At 28.8% G+C, this 24,575-nt stretch overlaps 1 protein-coding gene across 2 annotated transcripts in view; it reads right to left on the reverse strand.

Annotated features, from left to right (window-relative positions):
* Nucleotides 1-24,575, reverse strand: part of LOC107451197 (homeobox protein cut-like 1) — a 587,258-nt gene that overhangs the window by 304,003 nt on the left and 258,680 nt on the right. The gene's annotated exons all lie outside the window — the stretch shown is intronic.

Below are 24,575 nucleotides of genomic sequence, written 5' to 3' on the forward strand. Positions count from 1 at the left end.
TTAAAACAAAATAAATTTTTACGAACGAAGCATACACATCATATCAAGTTTTTAAACAATAGGCTTTTCTATTTACAGGAACACAAAGGAAAATGGCGATGATCCTTGAAAACATCCCTCCAAAAATCAATCGCAATAGTCATTGAGTCACAAAAAAAAAAACCAAACCTACTCGCTTTCAACCAAGTACCGCTACACGATTCGTTGAAAAGAAAAATTCTTTTAATTGCGGTCTATTGGTAGAGATTTCTGTTTAACTCGTTTCAAGTTCGTATTTCAATTGGCATTCACCCATTGAACATCTGCCATCGCATGGTGAGTCTTTGAAAAAAAAAAGAGGGATGGACAATATACAATTGGCGGTCATAAAAATGAATGCACACAGCCAAATCATTGTCCTGAAATGTCGGAAACGTGCATTTCTTCCACGATCTTACTTTGCTTTGGCTAAGTTATTAAGATGTGAATGCTTCTTTCATAATTTAGAAGTAATAGCTGTGTTTGTGTTCGATGTATTGATACCAGAAGAAGAAAAAAAAGTTTTTTCACGGAAATATAGAAAATAAATTGAAAAGAGTTCTGATATGAAATCTTAAAGCTTTTGCAATTCATGATTTTTTCTTAAACGCTAAGAAATAAACATTAATAAAGGTATTGGAATCAAGGTATCTATACAATACTTTGATAGTTCTTTTACTTTTTTTCCAAAATGAAAAATGGGGAAGCAAAAACAATAAAATCAGGAGTTAAATCAGGGTTCTCCAAGCATTTTACCCTGAGATACCAAACATTTTACCATATCAAACCCTTTTACCAAACATTTTACTCTTAATTCAATCCCACACTCTCAGAAATAAAAATCTTATTTTAGACGATTTGCAATCCTTGGGCTGCACTTCGTTAATTTTGAGAATCATTTCATCATTAAATCACGCGATTAGTGATGAAACGCGATATCACAAGTATAAGACGAAAATATTAACTTGTAACCTCACCACAGTGCATTAAGCTAGATTTTTAACTTGAAAGACGAAACTAGAATGATGAAGTAAGATGCATAATGGTCAATAGTATTTGCATAATGGTCAAAGAGTTAGCCTCATACTAGGAAGATCCCGGGTTCGAATCCCACTTCGGGCAGGAATGTAATTTTTCTCTCTGTTCTATCTGTCATTCTTGTGTTGTCTATGTGATTCCAAAAAAAACTGATCAATAATGCACACCCGTTCTATTTTTTTTTCTTTTTTGAAAAATTAAATAGAATGACGAAAAAATTTCTTTACTTTTGATGAAATCTGTTGCGTTGAAGAAGGATAGTTATTTCGCCACTTTGACAAAATGTTTGCTTCGAGCATATACCAGGAAAGTGGTTCGTTAAGAACGAAAAAATTTTTCCTGAGATTTTCAGTGTCTATTTTTTGCAGTGCAAGGACCAGGGTTTGGCAATATTTAAAAGAATAATTCCTTCTCCACTTTCCGGTGATAAAACATTGCGAGCATTTTAACTTATCAGAACTCCAACTAGTTCATTAGTTGTCTCGAAATGTGCGCAAATTTTCATTTTGAAACTATTCCATCGATACATCGATTGTGAACCATCGATTCTAATACTGTTGGTCACATATGCAAGCACAACGAACTGATCAATTTATTTTTAAGTAAACGTAGTTCCTTAGATTGACGGTAGTGTTTTTGTTTGATGGTGTAAAAAAACTAGTTTCTGCATAGCTGTTGATTTTTAGCTAATACCCACCCCCACACTTACATTGAAAAACCTGTAAGACTTCAATATCACAGAGAGATTCATCTATGAATTGCGCGACACTAGCCAACTAGTGAAATATCTAAGGCGTGATAGTACGTTTAAGTTTTTCAGGTAAAATTCTCAGATTTAATTACAATTAAAATGTTTTTATTTATTATGAATACCGCTTATTGTGCTTCCTCTTAGTGTTATTTTGAACCATTTACTCATTTTGTTGTAAACTGTAAAATATAATAAAAATAAGATGAGTGGGTTAGATACCTACCACACCAACTCATCTTAATGCTTTGGAATCTCATTTTAGTCATATGAATACCGATTCTCGTGTTAACATGAGTTTTTCTCAAACTTTCCACAGCTCTTAGAAATGCATCCTATCCTGATTTCTTTTTTTTGTGTGGACATCTTTACGTTTACTATTTCAAATCTACTTTTTTCTCATTCACGCCATTGAAATACAGCTTATTTTTAAATGCTCCAAAGTCGACTTTTATAAAGTAAATGAAATTCGCACATTATCAAAAGTATATCTTTCCATTTCAGTTTCTTGGGAGCATTCATTTCCTAACCTTATTATTCATTTAGAACACGAACGATTTCTTATGCAACGATTTCAATAAACAGAAGAAAAGAATAAAGCACTTTGTAATACAGTTTAAAATAACATTTACTGGGAGAAGTTATGAAGTTAATAAGTCTAATTTTATTCAATTTTATTTAAACGAAGTCTCTCATATGTTCATCTCATCTGATATCCTTAATACGGGAACATTAGGGCAGACTCAAATTAGGAGAGAGAAGATCAGACAGCTAAACGGGAAGCAAACGGAGCCGAAACTGGAATTTAATCTGAGATCCATTTCTGGAGCAACAATTCATCGGGAGGATGGAGAGTACAATATGGATGGTAAAATTTCTATATTCTCATCGACAGGGGCTAGGGATGTCACATCAGGTGGAGAAGGGGGGGGAGTGAGGAAATGTTTGGTGACGCGGTAAGAGAGATGTTGTCAGGGAGTCAGCAGGCGCTGTTTTGTGGTTGACGCTGCTACGCTCGCGCGGGGCAATTAAGCGAAAATAGGCGACCGCTAATTGCTTAATTAAGGTGGAGTGTCAATCATCATTACTTCCGTCCTGATGAACAGGTACTGTTTTCAGGATAGTGGAACAATGGTGCGAATGCCTCATTATATGGGTACGGGAGTCAGGATCATGCTCCCAGACCCTTTCCTCCTTGCGTAGTAGTGGCTATTCGCGAACGTCGATTAATTTGCGCGTGTTATTATTATTTTTAGAATTAATTTTGTTGCCTCATATTCTCTGGAGTTGATTAATAAAAGAAGAGTATTCACTTGAGACATGTGTGGAGGGACACGCGAATCTGCTCCACTTTTATGCTGCATAATCTTGTAACATTTGCTACAAGGTATAATTTAAAAAAAGTATGATATTTTCCTTTATTGTCAATACAAGGAAGGAATATTGTTTTGAAAATTATTTAACAAATGTAGAATGCTTTTTCATGAGGTTTTTGTGTTTCGGACTTAAAATTTAAGAACTATTTTCATGAATAAAAAATTCTACAACCTCCATTTTGAAATGTATGCAAAAATAAGCAATACAAAACAAGCAAATTTTTTGAAAATGAGTACTTTAAATCTTATTTTATGAAAAAGGAGAAATATCTGATAAATGAAAGAGGAAAAAAAGCAAGCAATTATTCACGAAACGCTTTCAAAGTTTTGAAAAGAAGGACAAAGATTGTGACCTTGTTTTACAATAGTAATTCTAGCTACCAAACCATCAATCAAAATTTTAAAAAAAAAATTGATCTTAATGGGATGGTAAAAGTATAGCGAATAAAAAGAAAACTTTAAAAAAATCGAAAGTTCCTGATTTTTAACCCACTAAACATTAAACTCGCACTGGTTAAATTTTATGGATCCAATATAATTCTCACGAGAATGTCTAAAACTATATTTGGTAAATGTAATATTTGTATTTTGATATCTTAAAAAAGGAATTGGACAATATCACTATAAAAAATATAATTTTTAGGTACAATCAATAAATAACGAGTGAACGATGAGAACGTTATTTATGAGAACAGGCCTATAATGTAGAGGCTAGTATAAAAAAGATTCATGTAGTTCTCACTCACTAGATAGGTAGCAATATTTGTCAAGAAAGCAATGATGAAATTAGATAACGTAGAACGTCCATTGATTGATCGCCAAGTACCGGTTCCTTGTACATTTCCAGGAGTTATTGAGTTAGAGGTCATAATCAATGTTTTTTTTAAATTTTTTTTTATTTTATAACCGGCGTTAAGCAGCAGACTGAATTCTGAGTTCACAACTATCAATATTCAACTCCGTAGCCTTGAGATTTTGAATCCAATCCGGAAGACAACGGAACTCCTGAATCAAGCATCGGGACAAACTAGCCTTAACGGAGGACAATGATCAATGGTTTTCAGAAATCTGAAAAAGTTCATAAGGAAAATGAAATCAAATTTTCCTGGTAGATTTTTCTCATATAGTCATCTACAGCATGACAACGTCACCACACGCATTTAAAGCAATAAGTAAACTTCTGCAAAAAGGTGTAGCCTAAAGCCAACACGCCAAATATTCCATATCTGTCCCCAGTGACCCCTTCTAAGCTGATTTCAAGGAACCATTGTGTATACATCAATTTCTAATAAGCGACGATGTCAAAGGTGTGCTTGCGCAACTGGTTCAAACAGCATTCTATGTTTGCTTTTTCTTCTGATTTCCGAGTATAACTTTGCGAGATTTGAGCCCACATTTGACGAATGCCAAAACAATGATAGACAATACTTTTGAGTTTTATTAAAATAATTGTATAAGACAGCCTCTGACTCGAAATTTATTAACTGTGCGCAACATAACTCATTATCCAAAGGCGTAGTGACTGGTGTCTCTTGCGCCGTATGTAGAAAAAAATAAAGACAATTATTCGATGCTAATTGGAAATATCAATATACTTCAAAACAATCGATTGAAACCTGTCTTGTAATCAATTCATTTTCTTCAGGTAACATCGACAGCAAAGAAAGTGAAGTAATAGAATGGAGAAACCGGTCGTCAGCTTGGGGTCAGGACCCCATTTTACGAAAGTCCATCCATAAGCCACGACGCCCACATCCCAAAAAGGACCACTCCCTCGATCTACTCTTTAATAAGAATCTTGGAATCACATATGACTCCTTTGTATACTCTTCAGAGCCCACTTCAATTGGGGAGGACCCTACTCTTGTAATTATTCTATTCAAGGGAATTGGTGGTTTTTTAGATGGTATGGAATTTTTCAGTTGGAATCACTTGCTGATTTTGTTTCTCGTATAGCTTCATGTGTTTTTTTTCTCAGTCTACTTTTCTACTAATGAAATAAAAATTTATCCGAAGAAAATTGCGTAAAACTGTTACGCTGTAATAAATACAGTACAGTAATAAGTAATAAGTACAGTTCGTAATGGTGTATTTAGGATGAACGGGAATTAACTGACAAACTCTGACGTTTAAAAAAAAAAAAAAAAAAAAAAAAAAAAAAAAAAAACATGTAAAAGGAATATGGTGTTTTTGAAATGTACAACAGAACCTTGAAGTTTATTTGACCCAGCAGTGAAATTTTGTATGTTTTAGATAGTTCAAGAGGTGTAATTTAATTGTGAAGTGACTAAACCATAAATAATATAACATATGTTTGGATATGAATCTTTCTTTCTTTCTTTCTTTACATGATATATATCTATTTATATGATATATATATGATATGATATATATCTTGAGTATATTAAGAAGAATTTTTAAAGTTTTGCAGATCTATTTAAATAGATCTTTTTCCGATGGCATTATGAATCATTGACTTAAAAAGCTACTGAAGTAAAAATTAGATAAACAATAACACACAATTTATAATATTCACAATTATTATGAAATATACTTCTGTGGGATAAAAACGTAATCTTGAAAACATACTAATCCAAATAACAAAAAATCAAATTAGCATGCCCTTCCTTGATACCTGATTGGAGATAATGAATTTAATCATTGTCTATTTAATTTTTATGTATTTAATCCTTGAATGGCTTTAGAATAATGTCTGTCTGCATTAGATATTTAATGTAATGCATCATGATGCAAATCATGATGCATGATATCTGTGATGCATGATATATGTGTATGATATATGATATATGTGATGCATTTTATGTGTCTGTGATGTATGATATATGTGATGCATGATGATGCATGATATATGTGTACGTAATGCATCATGATGCATGATATCTTTACATCGTTGCCACTGTAACTATTTGTAGTAAAAAAAATGCAAATTAATTACATATAGCTAAACATATACTATTAATTCAGTGCAAGCGATATATTAAATAACGAAATCAGACATAATAACGTACTTTATCGGGTTAAGCATCCCATCTTTTTTACTTCTGGATTTTTATTTACAAATTTGGATTTTTGATTCTCAAATTAAGGAGGGGGTGAGAACCTCAATCTAGTTTAAGCAGGAAAGCGGTTGAAAGTTTGAACCCTTAATTTTAATTCATAATGTGTTGATGTATGTTTTCAGATAGTATTCTATTTTTTCATTTGTTTCTTCATATTTTCCATACATTCCTGTTGATTTTTTAGAGGAGAAATATAGTTTTATGTATTGTTGTGATGACTAAACTACCTTACTTATTTTAAGTGCTATTTATTGCTTTCTAAATGTGTTCAAATAATTATTTTCATCTTGTACAGCATCAAAATTATATATATAAGCTATTCATTGTAAATATATCTTAAAATTTAAACCAACTATATTAAAACTACATAAAAACTATATAAAAACATATAAAAACTCTATAAGAACATATTAATAACTCTGTTTAGAAATAATATAGCGAAAATACTCTAGGCGATCCCTTTCCTAGTATTTCCCTTTCCTAGAATAAAATTTTCACTTAATTTATTAATTAGGAGAATTAGAATACTGAAGTAAATTAGAATTTCTAATTACGGGAAGAATTTTTTTGGAATTTTGCATAGAAAAGTAAATTTTTTAATAATAATATTAAATACCGATCTCAACTAAAAACCTGTTTTCAAACAAATTAAGATTGCGCGTTGCGGTTTATAGAGACGGTGGAATTCAAAATATAAATATAATTAAACTTCGTTAATTATGATCTACGAAGATAAAAAGTAATTAATTATTTTTTAATTAATCAATGTTAAAAATTGAATTAACATACAGAACTTAATTTAAAATAAACCATTGAACAGGAAATGTAGTTGATTAAGAATGAATTTGGCTTTCTTCAGAAAAGTATTCTATGACAATAGAAATCATAAACAAATAGAATTTGATGGATAGCGGATATTTACGAAAGTCGGATATTTTATTCATATATATGTCATCGATTTTGTTACGCTATCGTATGAAATCCGTCCATGGTTAACAGAACAATAAGTAATTATCTACACATAATAAAAAATAAAAAAAATTCTTGTGGGGGAGTTATATATCTATATGCACTTTTAAATAATTAAACAAACAGAAACTTGAAATAAAAAAAGACGCAACATTATTATAGAAAAAAAAACATTAAAAAAAGAAGAAAGAAACGCGAAAGACAAAGAAAAAAGAAATTTTATGTGAAAAAATGCATACTCGAGGATCTTAAATGGATTCTCTTGGTTTTCCTCCTTGAAATTATTCACGAATCAAAATATATAAATATATTTATTTATTTATTTTTTTTAAAAAAAAGGATCTAATAACTCAGAATTAATTCTACGGCTTTTATTTCATCTAATGTTGTTTTTCTACAAACGTAAGTTAGAAAAAAATATTCATTCAGATCTCTTCCACTGCAGAGAGAATGAATAATATTGTAAAAAATTACGGTAAAAAGGTTAGGTACGGTTCTAGCCGCATTTCATTTAAAATACCACATTATTTTATCAACTAAAAGTACGTAACGTATATTGAATTTGATAAAGTAAAACAGCTTCGAGTTCTTGTACCAAAATAGAATAGGTTGGACGAACTTATTGTACGATACAAACAAATGGATCGAAAAAAGATCGTTAAAATAAATATAAAATTAAAGAAAAAAACTCTCCATGCGTAGAAAAAATTTAATAAAAAAACTTTTTTTAATAAATAAAAACAAACTATTAATTTCAAGCTATTATATCCAAGTTAGTTATAAAGATATATTTTTAATAAACATCAAAATATTTCCTTTCCGAAACTTCTATTTTATATAAAAGAGTTATTAATAATATATTGATACAGATCTTCTCAAAACTATCTAACAATGCATCGAAAAAAATTTATTAAAGCAAATATATAAGCAAAGAAAAAGAACTCTTTTTTTTAATTGAAAAAGTGTATTATCTTAAAAGAATAAAAAATAAATAAAAAAACTAATAGTTCGGAGTCCAGTTCGTTACAACCGAGTTCGTTATAGAGAAATATTTTACAATAGGCATAGTAAATATTTCCTTCCCAAAACTTCTCTATATAAAAGAGTTATTGATTATACATTGATACAGATCTTAAAACTATATAACTTTCTAAATTGTTTGACAAAAAGGATTAATCTTTTATTATCCAACTTGGAGGATTAAAGAGAAAAGAGAAAGAGAGAGAGAGCCGCATCCCAAGTGGGCAAAGAGGAAGTGATGATAGCGCCACACGTGGCGGCTGGCGAAAAGAGCGTATTGACAGGTGCCGCGCTGTGATCGTCCGACCTGTCACATCCGGGTCAGGCTGTTTCGGATCCTTAAAAGAAACATCACGTATGAGAAGAGAACGGCTGCCCTCTCCGCAGAAAAAATCATTAAGTTACTCTTCATTTTTCACTCTAGCTTAGTCTTTGCTATTTTATGCACGGGCTTAGAGAGATTAAAGCTGACTTTGTTTTAATTGAATATTTTTTACTCGTTTAATTTCAGCCTTTCACGAGGGGTGAAATGAATGTTAAATTATTCCTCTCTAGATTAAAATAGGTTCTGACTGAAATATTTACATTGATTTTTAGTGGGAAAAAAATGTCTTTTTCTCATTTTAAAAATGAGTTGTACCCTGCTTAACGGTTTTGAGAATTACTATATTTATTGGTAAAGTTTCTGTGTTAACACTTTTCTTAAGTTTATTTTTGTTTTTTGAAAATCTTAATTTAGGAAACTATAAGAATTTTTTACAAAAAAAAATAATTTCTTTTGTAGAAAAACTTAGTGCAGCTTATTTCTTATACAAACAAATATGTTGCCCCTTATAAGAGGATTTGAAAATTCATATTTTTATAAGTAGATTTCCTGTATTCTTGAGACTTTTCTTACATTTATTTTTGTTTTTAGAAAATCTTAATTTAGGAAACTATAAGATGTTCAATAAAAAGATTAAAATTTTCAGTCATTTTTTTTGCGAAAAAAAAATTAATCAGTTCAACTTGTTTCCTACATATACAAATGCCCTGCATTTTGTGAGAGGAATTCAGAATTCGTATTTTTATTAGTACAGTTTCTGTATTCTTGAGACTTTTTTTAATATTTAATTCTGGTTTTTTGAAAATATTAATTTAGGAAACTATACAAATTTCTTTGAAAAAAGCTAAAATTTTTAATTGATTTTTTTGAAAAATAATTATTGCAGTTTCTTTCTTATACACAATTGCGCTACACCTTATGAGAGGATTTGAGAGTTCGTATTCTTATTTATGGAATTTCTTTTGTTGAGATTTACTTTTTATTTGTATTTTTGAAATTTTAATTCAGAACACAAAAGCATTTTTTTACAGTAAATTAAATTTTGAAATGAAATTTTTTTGTAAGAAAATTTGGGTAACTTATTTCTCATACATAAAATTTGGTTACAACGAGAGGGTTTCAGAATTCGTGTTTTTTTTAGTAGAGTTTCTGTGTTCTCTATTCTCATAGTTAAAGATACATATTTTTCTTATAATATTATTCTTTTCTTACATTAAATTCATATAATTTTACTGTAGACAGTGGAATAAATATAAATAAATTACGAGTAAGGAGTAATCCGGATAAGAATTTTAATCAATAATTAGGAAGAATTCATAATAATAATGAAGAATATTAAAGAAATATTGCAAGCTGTAATTTTAAAAAAAAATTATAAGATTAAATGGAGCATTTATCGTGTTAAACTTATTCTACAAATCATTACTTGATTATTATCTTTTTAAAGTATCATGTTTACATTGCGAAAAGTGGCAAGCATATTGTACATCCAATTGGAATTAAGCATTATTATTTTTTGAGATTTTTATCTAGAGGACTTTATCATGCTACTAGAATTAAACATTATTATCTGTTGAGAATTTTGCCTAGAAGACTTGTTCATACAACTAGAATTAAACATTATTTACTGAGATATTTGTCCAGAAAACTTCGCTATACAACTAAAATTAAACCTTATTATCTCTTGAGATTTTTGTCTAGAAGATTTGTTCACTTTCGCTGACTCGACTTTTTTTCTCCAAATTTTTGACAGGCATTTAGATATGAGCACATTATGCCTTGTAATTTGATAATCTATTCCCCCACCCCAAATTTATTATTGATTTGCCACATGTAATGCTTTAGGAAACTATAACCATTATTTACATGAAAGTTATGTTTTAGAATTGTAAGGAAAATCCTTCATTGACGTTATGTTAGTTTTTGCTACACTTTATTAAAAATTGCGAACATTTTACGTGCACCGAATGCTAAACATGCACTTATAATCATATTAATTAATCTACCCTTCTGATACCTATGAAAAATGTCATATATACATACATATTTCTATAAAAAGAAAATAATTACTTTCCCAAAGAAGGCAATAACATGCAGACATCATATTATTAATATTTCCGGAAAAATCTGGCAATGAATTTTTCTGGAAAGATATACGTGAGCAACGGTTAATATTTTTTGAACGCTGTATCAATGGCTCAGTTGTTAAGTATAGAAAATAAAATAAAAAATAAAACAACAAGGATAGCTGTAGAGAAAATAACAGAAAAAGGTAATAAATAAGAAACTCGCAGATCAATCACGAATTCTGAAAAGAGAAATGTTTCAGGAAACATTTACAATATCGTTTCAAAGAAATTGAGCGTGCTAAGATTTTGGCGAGTGAAGATGAAAAATCACGTTGTTAATATACATTTTGGAACCAAGATACGAGAGGAACTCATTGAGTATTCGAGCCTTTTACTTATTTTGTCACGCAAATTTTCCCAAACTTAATTACCATCAAGTATTCATTTGGTTTATACTTATCAAGCTTTATTGTCTTTATTATAAGAGAAGTTAAAGACGTAGTTCTATTTTATCTATATTTTCTTCAATTTTAACAGGATCTAAAAAAAATTTTCTTAATATTGTTTAGAAACATCGCTGCAGAGGACTTACACTGATAGAAATTTCTCGCCAAAAATGCTAAAATAGCAATTTGCTTAGTTGTTATTTCACCATATTCAGCCAAAACAGTCAATAAACCAAAAAATGATGTTAATCAAATTGTTAAAAAAAGAGAAAAAATCTCTATTGTTTTTTCCTAATACGGTTAAACAACCAAAATTCTTTCCACGCCAACTGGGCCCACCACATAAGACCATTCGTGCAGCTGGGTACCAACTGTAGCTGAGAGAGCTAAAATCTTAATATCGTGACCACCTGAAGTAGGTTTTGAATTCCAGCGTTGATACTATAATATTTCTTCCATACTTTCAATACATGAGGAGTTTCCAGTGCACTCTTCAATCGGTGACCCTGGATTATTAGAATACGAAACCATCATTCACGCATAAATGGCACATCACCCACACAGCTCCAAAGTCCGTTTAAGTCTTACTTTTTTGTTTTGAAAAATATGCTAGTTGTAAATGGTTAAAAAACCGTATAGTTTTGTATTCAAGTTTTTTTTTATTTTTATTTACCGCGCCAGTTGTAAATGGTTTCAAAACCATAAAGGTAAAAAAATTTCCTAACCTTAAACTTTATAGTTAATCAGATAGACAAACTGCTGCCAGCTACTTTACCATATTTTCAGAATAAAATCCCTCACAGTGTACAAAAATTTATATACGTTTAAAAATTTATGTACTGTAAGTTCATACATTGTCTCAAGTTATATTTTGTAAGTTCATAACATACTAAATTTATGTACTGTAAGTTCATAAATTTACTAAATTAATTTATCCATTGTAAATGCATAAATTTACTAAATTTATTTACTATAAATTCATTATAAATTGATATTTTTAAGTTATTATTTAGAAAACATATATTATTTGAGTCTCACTAATTATCTAATTATTTCATCATTATGTTATTTTGGCTATTCATCTATTTAGTTGTTATGGTACTAACCGATTACAAACATCAAGCGGTACCAAATGGATCAAGTTAACTATTCATATTGGATAAGTAAATCATATGACATGACTTTCAATAAGTAAGAAAGATACATGTATTTCCTACTGCCATTAAGTTAATGAATTTCATTATTTATTGTTTAATATTTCACTCATTACTGAAATTTAAAAATATACTGCTATTTATATTACAACTATCTTTGATTAATATTTTTAATCTGTTTTTTTATGCAGTATCTAGTATAGAAAAATGTGAAAAATATTGTTTTTATAGCTATTAAATTAATATAAAGCTCTTCTATTAGGCAATGACCGTGTCATTCAATTGGGTATACTATAGCCTACGTCACAGGTTGTGTTATTCCTACTAAATTTAACCCATGAACGGCATTTTCTGCGAGCCTAACTTCAAGCCACAAATAAACAAACGAAGTGTTTGATCGCTTAAATAGCTGCTCGCCAGATTTTATTGCATTATAAAGAAAAGTAATTGATATTCGATTTTTGATTAATAATTGATTTATGTGGATAGTGGCATTTATGTGGATAGTGGCATAGAATTTAGCATTGCGTCATGGTAAATGTTATTCCTACTAAGTGGAAGTAGTTGTGTTTTTTTTATATTATACCCAATTATCTTCTTGTGTTAGATACTTGAAATTTATAAGTTCTTTTGTCGATATTAATTCAAATTAAATATTAATAACTGTTAAATTTTCCAATATTCAAAGAGCAGCATTTGTAAATATAAAAAAAGTGATGTAACTTTGTTAATTCTTTTTGTTTTCTTTAAATTATAAAATTCATAATACTGCGTTTAAAAAAGTTTTATAAAATATTATGCAAAAATAAGAATTTTAAACTTAAATAATGTCCGTTATTGAAATTAAACACTAAATGAAACCACCACGTTTGACAAATTCTTACTCTAAAAAAGTGACAAGAATTTTAAAAAATTGTCTGAAAATCGAAATGCTATTTCTAATTGAACCTGATAAATAGCTTCATTAACGAGCAAAAGATTAATGAAGGAATTTCATTATACTCTTTTAAACAAGCGTCATTCACAATTAAAAATTCTCGTTTGGCAACAGAAACCGAGAGATAAAAAACGAACTCATTTAATTTGCTTCTTGAAATTCAACTAATCGTCTGCTAATCAAAAATGCAAAGGAAAAGGGAAAGGAAATTCCTATTGATAAGACTGTGGCATTTACAATTAGATTCGAATACCTTTGAGCCTCGGAGCAATTTCTAAAGGTAACAAAAAATTGGAAAAGTTTTCGAAATATGTACGATATTTATTAGCTCATTTAAACACTGAAAACAAGTCGCCGTAGGGACAATTAATTTGCCGAAAATTCTTGTCAATTACAAATGGAATTATTCCAATTATACACTGATTTTTTCCCATTCGAGCAGCAGCTTTGTTTCTTATTTTTGAATGTGATAAGCTTGTTTAGAATTTTTGACGATAAAAAATTAAAAAATGCGGACGTATTAATTTTATTTCTATAAATGAAATCCTTATCTTTGATAAGCACGTGTTTATTAAAATCCCATATTGTTCTAAATGACACGAACGAAAAAAGAAAAGCTGTTATTGAAACTTGAGAAATGTGATAATTTGATTGCAAAAGAATGCAAGACCGCAGAAAAAAATAAATAAATGCTTTTAAAAATGAACTTTTATTGGTTTTTGTTAATTTATTTTTGATTGTCAATATGTAAAGAACGAAAGTTATTGTATACAGTAATTTAAAATGGCAGCAGTGAGAATTAATTCCATGTATATTATTTGCAAAACTAATTTTGATAATAATATATTAATAGTTTAGATATTAATTTCAGAGCTTTTTTTATTAAGAAAGTAACAAATATTTTATTATCTTGCAATTATATTCTGAATTCAATTGAATACAATTAAATGTTTCCAGATGTCTCAATTGATTATTATTTTCTAAATGTTTTTCATTATAAATGCTCAATTTATGTAATAAATAGCCTCTTCTGAATCAAATGGAAATAAAAGTTATTAATAAAAATGTAAAACATCTGCCGTTTTATTTTTGATTGCTTTGCACATTTTATGTATGGACTGAATGTACTTATGCGCAGAAAAATAAAAAATTAACATCTTTATTAACTTTCGGTTAAATAATAAGATTGAATGGCTCTTTTGCTTTTCGTGTTCTGATTTAGAAGGTGTATTTTTTTTCGTGAACTGTGAGCTGAAATTAATGAACGAGAAACACCAACTTTTGATTTAATAATAAACTTTTCACAGACTAAGACGCAGTTTTAATGGTTCAAGTTACAAAGCAGTAGATTTTAAGCAGGAAATTCATTATTGCAGATGATATTTTAAATTACGAAATTGGACACAAAAGCACACAATTGCTGTATGCTGTTTTTATACTGAGACTTAAAACGAAAATACATTCGTTTTCATTTCAAACTAATACGAATGCATTCACAACATTTAAAATGAATATGAATGCATTTATAAGTAATATTGCATTGATATAAACGTATGAATATAAGTGTATGAATATAAATATTAATGTATCCGTCAAAAAAAAAATACCCTTAAAATACGGTAACCACAACCTGGAAATGTGGTTACCGTATTTTGAGGAGTATCCCAGAAATTCAATCAGGAATGTGAAATTATTATTAGTTTTATTTTAGCGTATTTCATCATATCTGTGGAGATATTTAAGGAAATAATCCCACAGTTAAATATTTCATTTATCCTAAAATAATCTCTGCATAAACTAACCATTTACAGTCCATAATTATTTTTTAAAATGTAGCTATATATTAATGACTAAAATTTTTTGGATAGTAACGTATACAATTTTTTATATTTCTTTAAATGTAACTATTTCAAGTAACATCAAACATAATTTTCTAAAAAAATTAGTTTCGGTTTTCTTTAAATTATTTATTTATAATAATTATAATGTTTACTTTTGATTATGCCAATACAACACCAATAAGTAGTAAATGTAAAGACCTCTACTTTTCAGTTCTTTTTTTTTTTTTTTTTTTTTTTTTTTTTTTTTTTTTTTTTTTTTNTTTTTTTTTGCTACTAATAATACACTAAGATATTTCTTAATAAATAATAATAAATTTAAAACAGTAAATAACAATAAATTTAAAAAGGTATCATTTATTGAATACTTATTACTCTATTTTAAATTAATTCCAGAAAATAGTAATAAATAAGCTAAAAAAATAAAAATTATTCTTAAAAAAGTATGATTTATAAACAGCGATTGATCTGTATTGGCCGAGATTCTAGGAAATAAATATTAATTTGATTCCTTGACGATTGATAATACAAAGATAAAGAAATGACTCATGTGATTAAATGAAATGATACCAAAATATAAATTTTAAGGTTGATTCAACATAAATATTTCAAAAATTCAGATTAATCTGAATAGTCATTATATTTGTTCCCGTTATAAGATTATGCTTTTTGACGAAATGATTTTTATCCTAAACGATCTTAAAAAAAGTTTTTCATAAATTAATTATGAATGTTTCAATAAACCTTTCTTTTAACTATAACAGCTGGTTATCATTTAATAGGAAAATATTTTTAAATGAATTATTAGCATCAATATATGAATATATGAATATAAAATTCAAGCTGTTTCTTTAAATTCAATTATAGGGCAAATCCACAATTTTTTCTTCTTCCTATTTTCGAACTTTTTTTTCAGTTGGCGCGTGAAATTAGTCAACATATTTTTCAAATAATATTTTGTATACATATTTCTATGTGTGAGATATTTTAATCCCAAGTATTAAGCCATAAAAGCAATCTTATTCGTTTCCATTAAAGAAAACCTATTTAAACTTATAATTTCTAATTGTCCCCTCACCGCGGTAATCTTACGTATACGTATTGTCTTACGCAAAAATCATTTCATTTATAAATTTGAAAATCATGTATTTTTAATAAACATGTTAATATTTTAAGAGAAAACATAATTAATTTGGTGCAGAAAAAAATATGTATTGAAATAATATCTTATAATTTGATTTCATATTCATAATTTAATAGAAGATTTCAATGTTAAAACGTCGTTGTTAAACTAAAAACGAAGTAAATCAAGAACTATTTTATTGAATGAAATGCTGAATTCATGAGCTAAATTATCTTAAATGTCTTCATTCTTGAAAGATAGAAGGTAAACATTAAAGAAATTGAGAAATGTTAGTAAATACTATTTTTTTAATTTTATTTTCGCTTTTATGTGTATTTTTTTAAAATTATTTTGAATAACTTTTGATCTTTCACGTACTAGGACTCAACCTTTATGGTTAGAGGAGGTAACCTCAAATATACCAAATAATTAGTGCAGACGATGTTTTAAGTTATGAAATCAGACACAAAAACATATTTTCTCTTAATAAGCATACCTTTATGTTCGACGGATTCGGATATTTGATTTTCAAAATATAAGGGGTATCAGCAATCTGAGAAATATGGTCCCAATAGTCTGGACTGAGGTCAGGATAGTGGACCAAAGTTTGCTCACCTTAATGTTAATTTTTCCTTATGCGCATTTCTTCATCTAGGGAATTTGTTCGATGAATCGAAAAAGTTTTGCATACAATTATAAAGTTCATTTGTCCGCAGAAAATTCCGTGTAAAAAATAATTTTAAATAGCTTCTTATTATTCCTTATTATTTTATTTAATCATAATCGAAAATTTCTGATATTGTAAGATCTAAAATTTTTTACACCACTTTAAAAAATTTAATTTAATGAATCAATATTATAAATTTTATAAATACAATGCTTTAACAAAATCGGTTGAATAGTTCCTGAGAAATCATATTTTAAATATATGACTTCTTTACGGTTACAGGATAGGAATAGGAATAAAAATTAAATGTGATAAAAGCTGATGCCTAGAAATGCTTTATCTAATGACACCAAACTTGAACCCCATTCATAAACTCAGACCCAGCCCCATGAGAGTAACCCCATCCTCAGTAGGTGTGGGGGAGGTTCAGCTGGATGTCATTAGATGGGCTTCTTTAAACTGTCCTATTCGTCTATTTTTTCCCCGATCTGACATGCATTTCTACATTTAAACAAATTTGTGACCTATCTTCATTTTGTGATTACAGCGACATCTGTGAACAAACAGGCAAAAACCTTTGAATCAAATCGGGCTACTTTTTTCTTGAGAATCCAAATCTGCAACAAAAAAATAAGAGTTCCTATTCAAGATTTGAAGCCCCCTCCCACTCCACCCCCAGGGAGTGAGGTTGGAAGGTCATGTTGGGTGACATTGAATATATCCATGGAAGACATTTTATTCATGTAATTAGAATTTTAGTTTTTTGTTGCCATGGGTATTTCGTTAGATATTTGACAGTTTCCATGCTTTTTTTTTTGAACAATATGCTTACATCATGTAAAAATTAACCTTTCATAATTTTCGAAAAATCAATAAATTTGCAACAACATGTCTATTTCAAAGAACTCCATATATGGTAAGATATCACAGCAGAGTAATAAACGCTTTCTTTCTACAGAGATATAGCCAAATGTTGCGCAAGATATACAAATGTTGCAAACGTTGCACAAATGTAGTATACAAATGTTGTACAAAATATTATGTAAACTAATAGCTCCTCCAAAAAAAATTATAAATTAATACCACTTATTAGCATACCTCATTGCGATTTAACTAAATTAAGCACTAATCACTTCTTGAAAAAAAACTTCCCGTTGAACATTTCTAACCAACTAAACTAGAAAAATCTGAAACATTAGAGAAAAACACTAGAGCGTAAAGCTAAATTCAAAGTTTATCATTGAATATCTATGAGGTTAATGCTATTGTTCCCTAAACAAATTATAGCTATTCATTTTAAACAAAAGCATTTCAAACACTCGATCTCTTTAATTGAAAATTCGTTTACCACTATCAAGTTAAGAGCCTAATCAGGATGCAAGTTATTATTTTTGAATAGGGTATTCGAGTAGAACATAATTGAAAACAAGTGCCGATGCTCGAGTTTGTACGTACCGCTCCCGATCTTGCCCTTCAATTAAATTCACCACCCAAAATTCGAGAACTGGTCATTAAGTGGACCCGTTCTCTTAAATAATTCAAGACGTGCCGAAGACTACACCTGTTGCTTTCAGAATGCGTGGGTGGCTATGTAAATATTTGAACTCTTTGCACGCCTCATTGAAGATTATAAGGGGTGGAGACTGAGGTACATGTCTTAGGAGATAAGAAGCGCAGATCAGGACCTAAAATGTTCCTATATGATTGAGTTTTCACCGATACGATCGTTTGTTGACTGAGGCTAATAAATCGACTAGGCTGTAAACTTAGGGAAAACTCGGGAAAACTCACGATTTAGATAAAATCTTGAATTAACCTTTTGTTGGTTTAAACTTAGAAGAAAAAGTTTAATGACTACTACTTGATGAATCCGCAATGAGGATAAAGTGGACGTACACAATCGAAAAGTGCCGTTTCCTTTTGGTCATTTTGAAATTTTAACAAAACATTGGTAACATTGACTCTTTGACAAAGATGGGACACAGGTGTCCCTTAAGTACATATTTTTCCTGGCGCTCTAATTACAAACAAAAATATTGTTATTTTTTAATTATAAAAAACAGCCTTACAGTTACTAAAAAAATCTGTTAGATTATCGGAATTATGTTTGTACTAAAATGCAAAATCCAAAAAAAAGTGTTTCGAAAAAACAATTTTCATTTATATTCCAAAATTTATCAAAAACTGGTTTTGTAAATTAAACGAATTTCAATGATGAATAACTGCTTCTCTTAGATCTAAATAATTCCAAATAAGTGCAACTTTGAAAAATTATTGTTGAAAGCGAGCCATGTTTGGAAGATTTTACCTTTAACGCAGAAAAAGGCATCAACATTTCATGCTGTATTTCATAACCATAAATTATTAAAATACGCAGTGCGATATTTCTAATTTATTTTGTTCATATTTTAACACAAAATAATGAAAAAAAGTATGAAAAATATGTTTAATAAAACTTCTACGTGAAAAGGTTAACAAAAGTCTGTCTATAAATTTAAAATATAATAATTAAATAAAGGCTATATCTAAAATTAGGTACGGTATTTACAAGCATTTTAATAGAGTTAAATGGTATTAATAAGCACATAATAAGCAAAAAACGAGTTAAATATTTATTTTGTCAAAAAAAAAACATTTCTCCAAAAAAGAAATAAAACATTTCAATCATATTTTATGAAAACTTGAGAAATTAAGTCAATGTATTGCGCCCATAAATTGCCCTTTAAATCAAACAAAACATACTAAAGACTATCTGCTAAAATGTTTCATAACAATGAAGCAAATATTGATCTGCAAGAATTTTTTTGAAGTTACAATAAAATAAAAATTTCACCATAGTGAAAAACAGCTTTACCTGCATATTGTTACATAAATATTTACAAATAGGAATTATAACTGTTAAAAAAAAAGCTCCGATTTGAGAACTCTTTGTTGAATATTAATAATTAACGTGAGAATTTTTTGTATAGTTTAGGAAAATACTTGAAATATTTTTCTCATTCAGATCATCTACTGCTTTCGTAGTTAGTTGCAGCGAAAGTAAGATTTTCTTTCTTTTAAAAGAATATTTTCATCGTCAATCTGAAAGTACATTTTTATTCTAAACTTAACAACTAAAGCTTTTTGTTATTTGCTTTTTTAATGAAAGTATATTTCTATCCTAAACTTAACGACTAAAACTTTTTCTAAACATTTTGTTTTTTAATGAAAGTATATTTTTATTCTAAACTTACCGACTAAAACTTTTTATAAACCTTTTGTTTTTCAATGTAACTTCAGGTAAAATATTTATTATTTGCTTTTTATTATTGTTGTCAAGTGTGTTCTAAATTTTTAAACTTTTTGGTCTTCCCGAAGGAACAATAAAGGTTTAGTTTGTACAAACGTTTTAATTATGAAGGGATTTATTTCTTAACAGAATTTTTTGATGCTTTATAACTTTTGTCATATTTAAGAATTGCTAGAAATTTAGTGTTAATTTTTATTGAATTATTTAAAAAACAAAGTGCCAGGCGGATATTAACTTATTGGTTAGCAAATAAGGGATTTAGTCCTTAGTAAAATTTTTGATGCTTTATAACTTTTGTCATATTTAAGAATTGCTATAAATTTAGTGTTAATTGTTATTGAATTATTTAAAAAACAAAATGCCAGATGGATATTAACTGATTAGTTAGCAAATAAAACAATATAATTACAAAAATGTGATTGGTGGAAATTAAAGCACAAAACTATTGTAGACTATGTCTATTAGGCCACTCTTTTGGCATTTTTGAATTACCTTTATTAAAATATTATTTAATTATGCACCTCAAAACAAAATTATATTCCAAAGTTTTTAAATAAAGTTAAAAATACATATTATTTAAAATTGAAAATGGCACTAAAGCCAGTTTTTAACCGTTTTGCTGATAATGCTCACAATTTTTCTTTTTTTTTTTAAATGATTTTTTTTTTTTTTTTTAATTTTTGCGTNTTTTTTTTTTTTTTTTTTTTTTTTTTTTTTTTGTGGTTGTAAGAAAAGTGTAAAAGAATTTAGTGTTTTTGGAGCATTGTATTCGCGATCGCAACGAACTATAGGGGGCGTTGTTGTATGAGACGCTTACCTGCGATTTCTATATGAATAGTCATTCAGTTACTCTAGAGACGTCGTTAATGCAGCACGTAGCATTGCAACGTTCCTTCTTTAATGTGGCTTATTAAATTTAAAAAAGAAAAATGCTTGATCTTCTTTCTTGTACAACCGAAAACAAAATGGTATCTCTTTTTATTAGAGAAGGAATATCCAAAACACATCGGAAAAATATTTGTACATTAACAGAAAAAAATATGTATATTCTTATAAGAGTTAAAACCTAATGCCCGAGAAATAGTATTACTAAATTTAATGATATAACATGAAAGGCCCATTTAAACTTTACATTCTATAGTTTTAAGAATCATATTACTTCAAAAATTAAAATGAACAAAAAGTATACATAAGCCTCATAATTTTATGAAATTTAATTTTGTAAACAAAGTTTTTTGACAACAATTTTTATCAAAAAATTTCAAGTTTCAATAAAAATCATTATTTAGAAACTAAGAAACGTAAAATAAAGAATGCTGACGAAACAAAAAAAAAAAAAAAAAAAAACAATTCTTTTTTGTCGCCATTTTTAGTGCTACGAAAATTCGTCTTTGGGATTTGCCAAAAACAAAACAAGATGCAATTTTATTTTTTCAGGAGGGAAATATTTTACCGAAAAAACGAAAATGTACCAATTCCCACAACATAAAACTTTATCTTGGTAAACGTACGTTTTGGAAATGTTATTTCATTTGGAATCTTATTTATCAGAGTTCATATGGCGATATGATTGTTTTGAATCTATGCTAAACTCTATATCGGCTCATTTTCCACCGAAATCCGATTGACTATTTTGATTTTAAATAAAGTGTTTTATTTTATGAATTGTCGCAAAAATTTTAAGTGTAGATTGGCGGCACTTAAAAACCGCCAAATCTGTAGCGGCGGTGGCGTTAATACGTAAGTACCGAATTTTTATTCCATACTTTTCTGAATCATATTACTTCAAACATTGGAATATACAAGAAGTATACATAAACACATAATGTTATACCATTTAATTTTTCATAAAAAGTATTTTGAGAACAATTTTTATCAAAAAATTATAAACTAAAAAACGGAAAATAAAGAATTCTTAGGATAAAAAAAACGATTTTAAGAATTCTTAACATTGAAATAAAAACTTTCATATTGTTTCTTTTTTTATTATTCTTATAGTTCTTAATCAGACGTAAAAAACCATTCTGTAGAGAACCATCATCAAATGAAAAAAAAATATTTACAAGCAAATTTTTTATTGTAAAAATCATTGCACTTACCTGATTTATGATTCCCGGAGAATTCCAAAATGATAAGTTCCTTGTTTGAAAACTTTATTCTCAAATAATAGATACATAGTTTATACCTTCATTACTTTTAGATAACATACTACACAGCAAAATTTTATAATTGATATGAATTTGAATATGTAGCTAAAAACAGAATAGCTGAATTCTAGTTGAACTTATTCTTTCAAAACTAAAAAATACTTACCAAGAAAACGATTAAAATTAATTAAGAATCAGCACAAATGGCACTATTTCAAGTAACTTGGATAATTTTTTATTGTTGTTTTCCGAATTATATGGATACAGAAATATATACTATTCTATAACGAAGAAGAATATGCTATAACTATTACAATTCTGTATGTTCTGAATTCATATTTATTCACTGGAATGACGAAAGCAATGTTGACTTCACTTTAATTCGTAATGAATTGAAGACAGAAGAAATGCATTTTACCTTAATACACACATCTGTAACAGTATCCGAAATCGGAAGTCATCAGTTGCAAGTTTGTTGATAATAGAAATTTCTTCAAATGTTTGGCGTGTTCTTCAAATGTTTGGCGTGTTCTGTTCCTGAAAGATTTACTAATATTCTCGAGATTTTTTTCAAGTCAGATTTTGTTTCTTATTTGCTGCTAAAAATGGCGTCTGATTCAGTCAATGACTTTGATGGAACTAAATGAAAACGTGATAAATTAATGTCCGATATTTATAGGCTCCCGCTAGACGGCGTACTCGAGCGTTGCGATCGCGAATTGCAATTTTATGGTTCATGTTAAGAACCCAATGTAGGTAGCTCTGCTCCTCTCTATTCTTTTGCTTTAAATTAATTTGAAATCATATTCATATTTGTTTTAAATTTTTATTTATAAGACTTGTTTGGACATTGGTGAGCTATTAATTAAGCTAAGTAATAAGTTAAATTTAAGTAGTAAGTTATGATATAAGTTAATTGGTAATTAGTGACTTAAGACATAAGCTACCTAGATATTATATAGCTGCACTTTAAAAAATTCCGGATATAACTATGGTAAAAAGTACCAGCACTCAGGGTGTCAGTACTTTTTACTGTAAAATACATTTTTTATCGAACATATTACTAAGTGAAGAACTCGATGTACCGTGTCCACGGAAAAAATAAATTGATCACTCTGAATAACTTTTGATCCAATGATCTGATTTCACGCTCTAGGACTCAATCTTAATGGTTTGAGAGGGTGACCTCAAATATGCTAATAAATTAGACGATATTTTAAGTTATGAAATCAGACGCAAAAACATACTTTCTCCGAATAAGCAAACTTTTTTTGTTGTTGCTGGATTCGGATTCTTGACTTTCAAAATATAGAGGGTAGCAACAATCTGGGAAATATGGTTATAGAGTAAGTAGTAAGCTATTTATGCCCAACGTAGTAAGCTTTAGTAGTGCATCCTAATATCGGTCAAAATTCAGTCTTAGGAATATTTTGAGTTCTGAATTAAGCGTTTTATCACGTAAGACTGATCAATCCACAAAATTAAATCAAAGCAATTTTTTAAAAAAATTTCTTTTTTCCATCGAATTAATGTACAAAGAAAATTTCAGAAGATTTCTTGGATTGATTTTTTTAAAAATCCAGGGACAAAATTAGTCGGCTAGCCCATAATCTTATGTTGAAAAAGTACAAAAAATTCTGACGACTGGAAGACAGATGAGCGCGGCTTGTTCTTTTCAGTGCTGACCACAACCAGCTTATTGAAAAGTACATTCAACAAGAGATTTCTTCATCGGAGGCACTTAGCCATCGACAATAAGAGAAGGGGGGCGACATTCCTCTATGACACACTAATGACTCAGCGGATTTACCTGACGCACACAAAAGGTAAAGTGTCAGGTGGGTCAACTACTCTCTCTCTACAAGCGGATGTGAACAAATGCTCTCGCTTTTTTGAGGGTGGGGTTATGGACTCTAAAAGTGGAATAACAAATCCTCCAGAATTGATGATGAAAGCAGATGGATCTCCCCCTTTTTTGCAGCAAACGTTTAGTTTTGGTTTCAGATTTGTGGTATCAAGCTTGTCAGCTGAATGTCATAACTTGGAAATCGTTCTTCATAAATTATGTCCTTTTAAAAAGTGATTAGTTTTGTACCTTGGAGCTTATAGCAATTTTGACTCGTAGAAAAGAGCTTGTTTTAGTTTTATTAATTCATTCTTCATGCTTTTATATTTGGTATGCTAAAATTAGATTTCAAATTTTACATAACTTAATAAAGATCATTAAAAATTATGTACTCTTTTTTCCCTTTTTTGAGAAATATTTTGTTTTCGTTTTAGATTTGTGGCAACAAGCTAGTCAGAAAAATAAATCAGTGTTCAGAAACTATG

Source organism: Parasteatoda tepidariorum, chromosome 3 (genome assembly GCF_043381705.1).
Source record: "Parasteatoda tepidariorum isolate YZ-2023 chromosome 3, CAS_Ptep_4.0, whole genome shotgun sequence".
Lineage (NCBI taxonomy): Eukaryota > Metazoa > Arthropoda > Arachnida > Araneae > Theridiidae > Parasteatoda > Parasteatoda tepidariorum.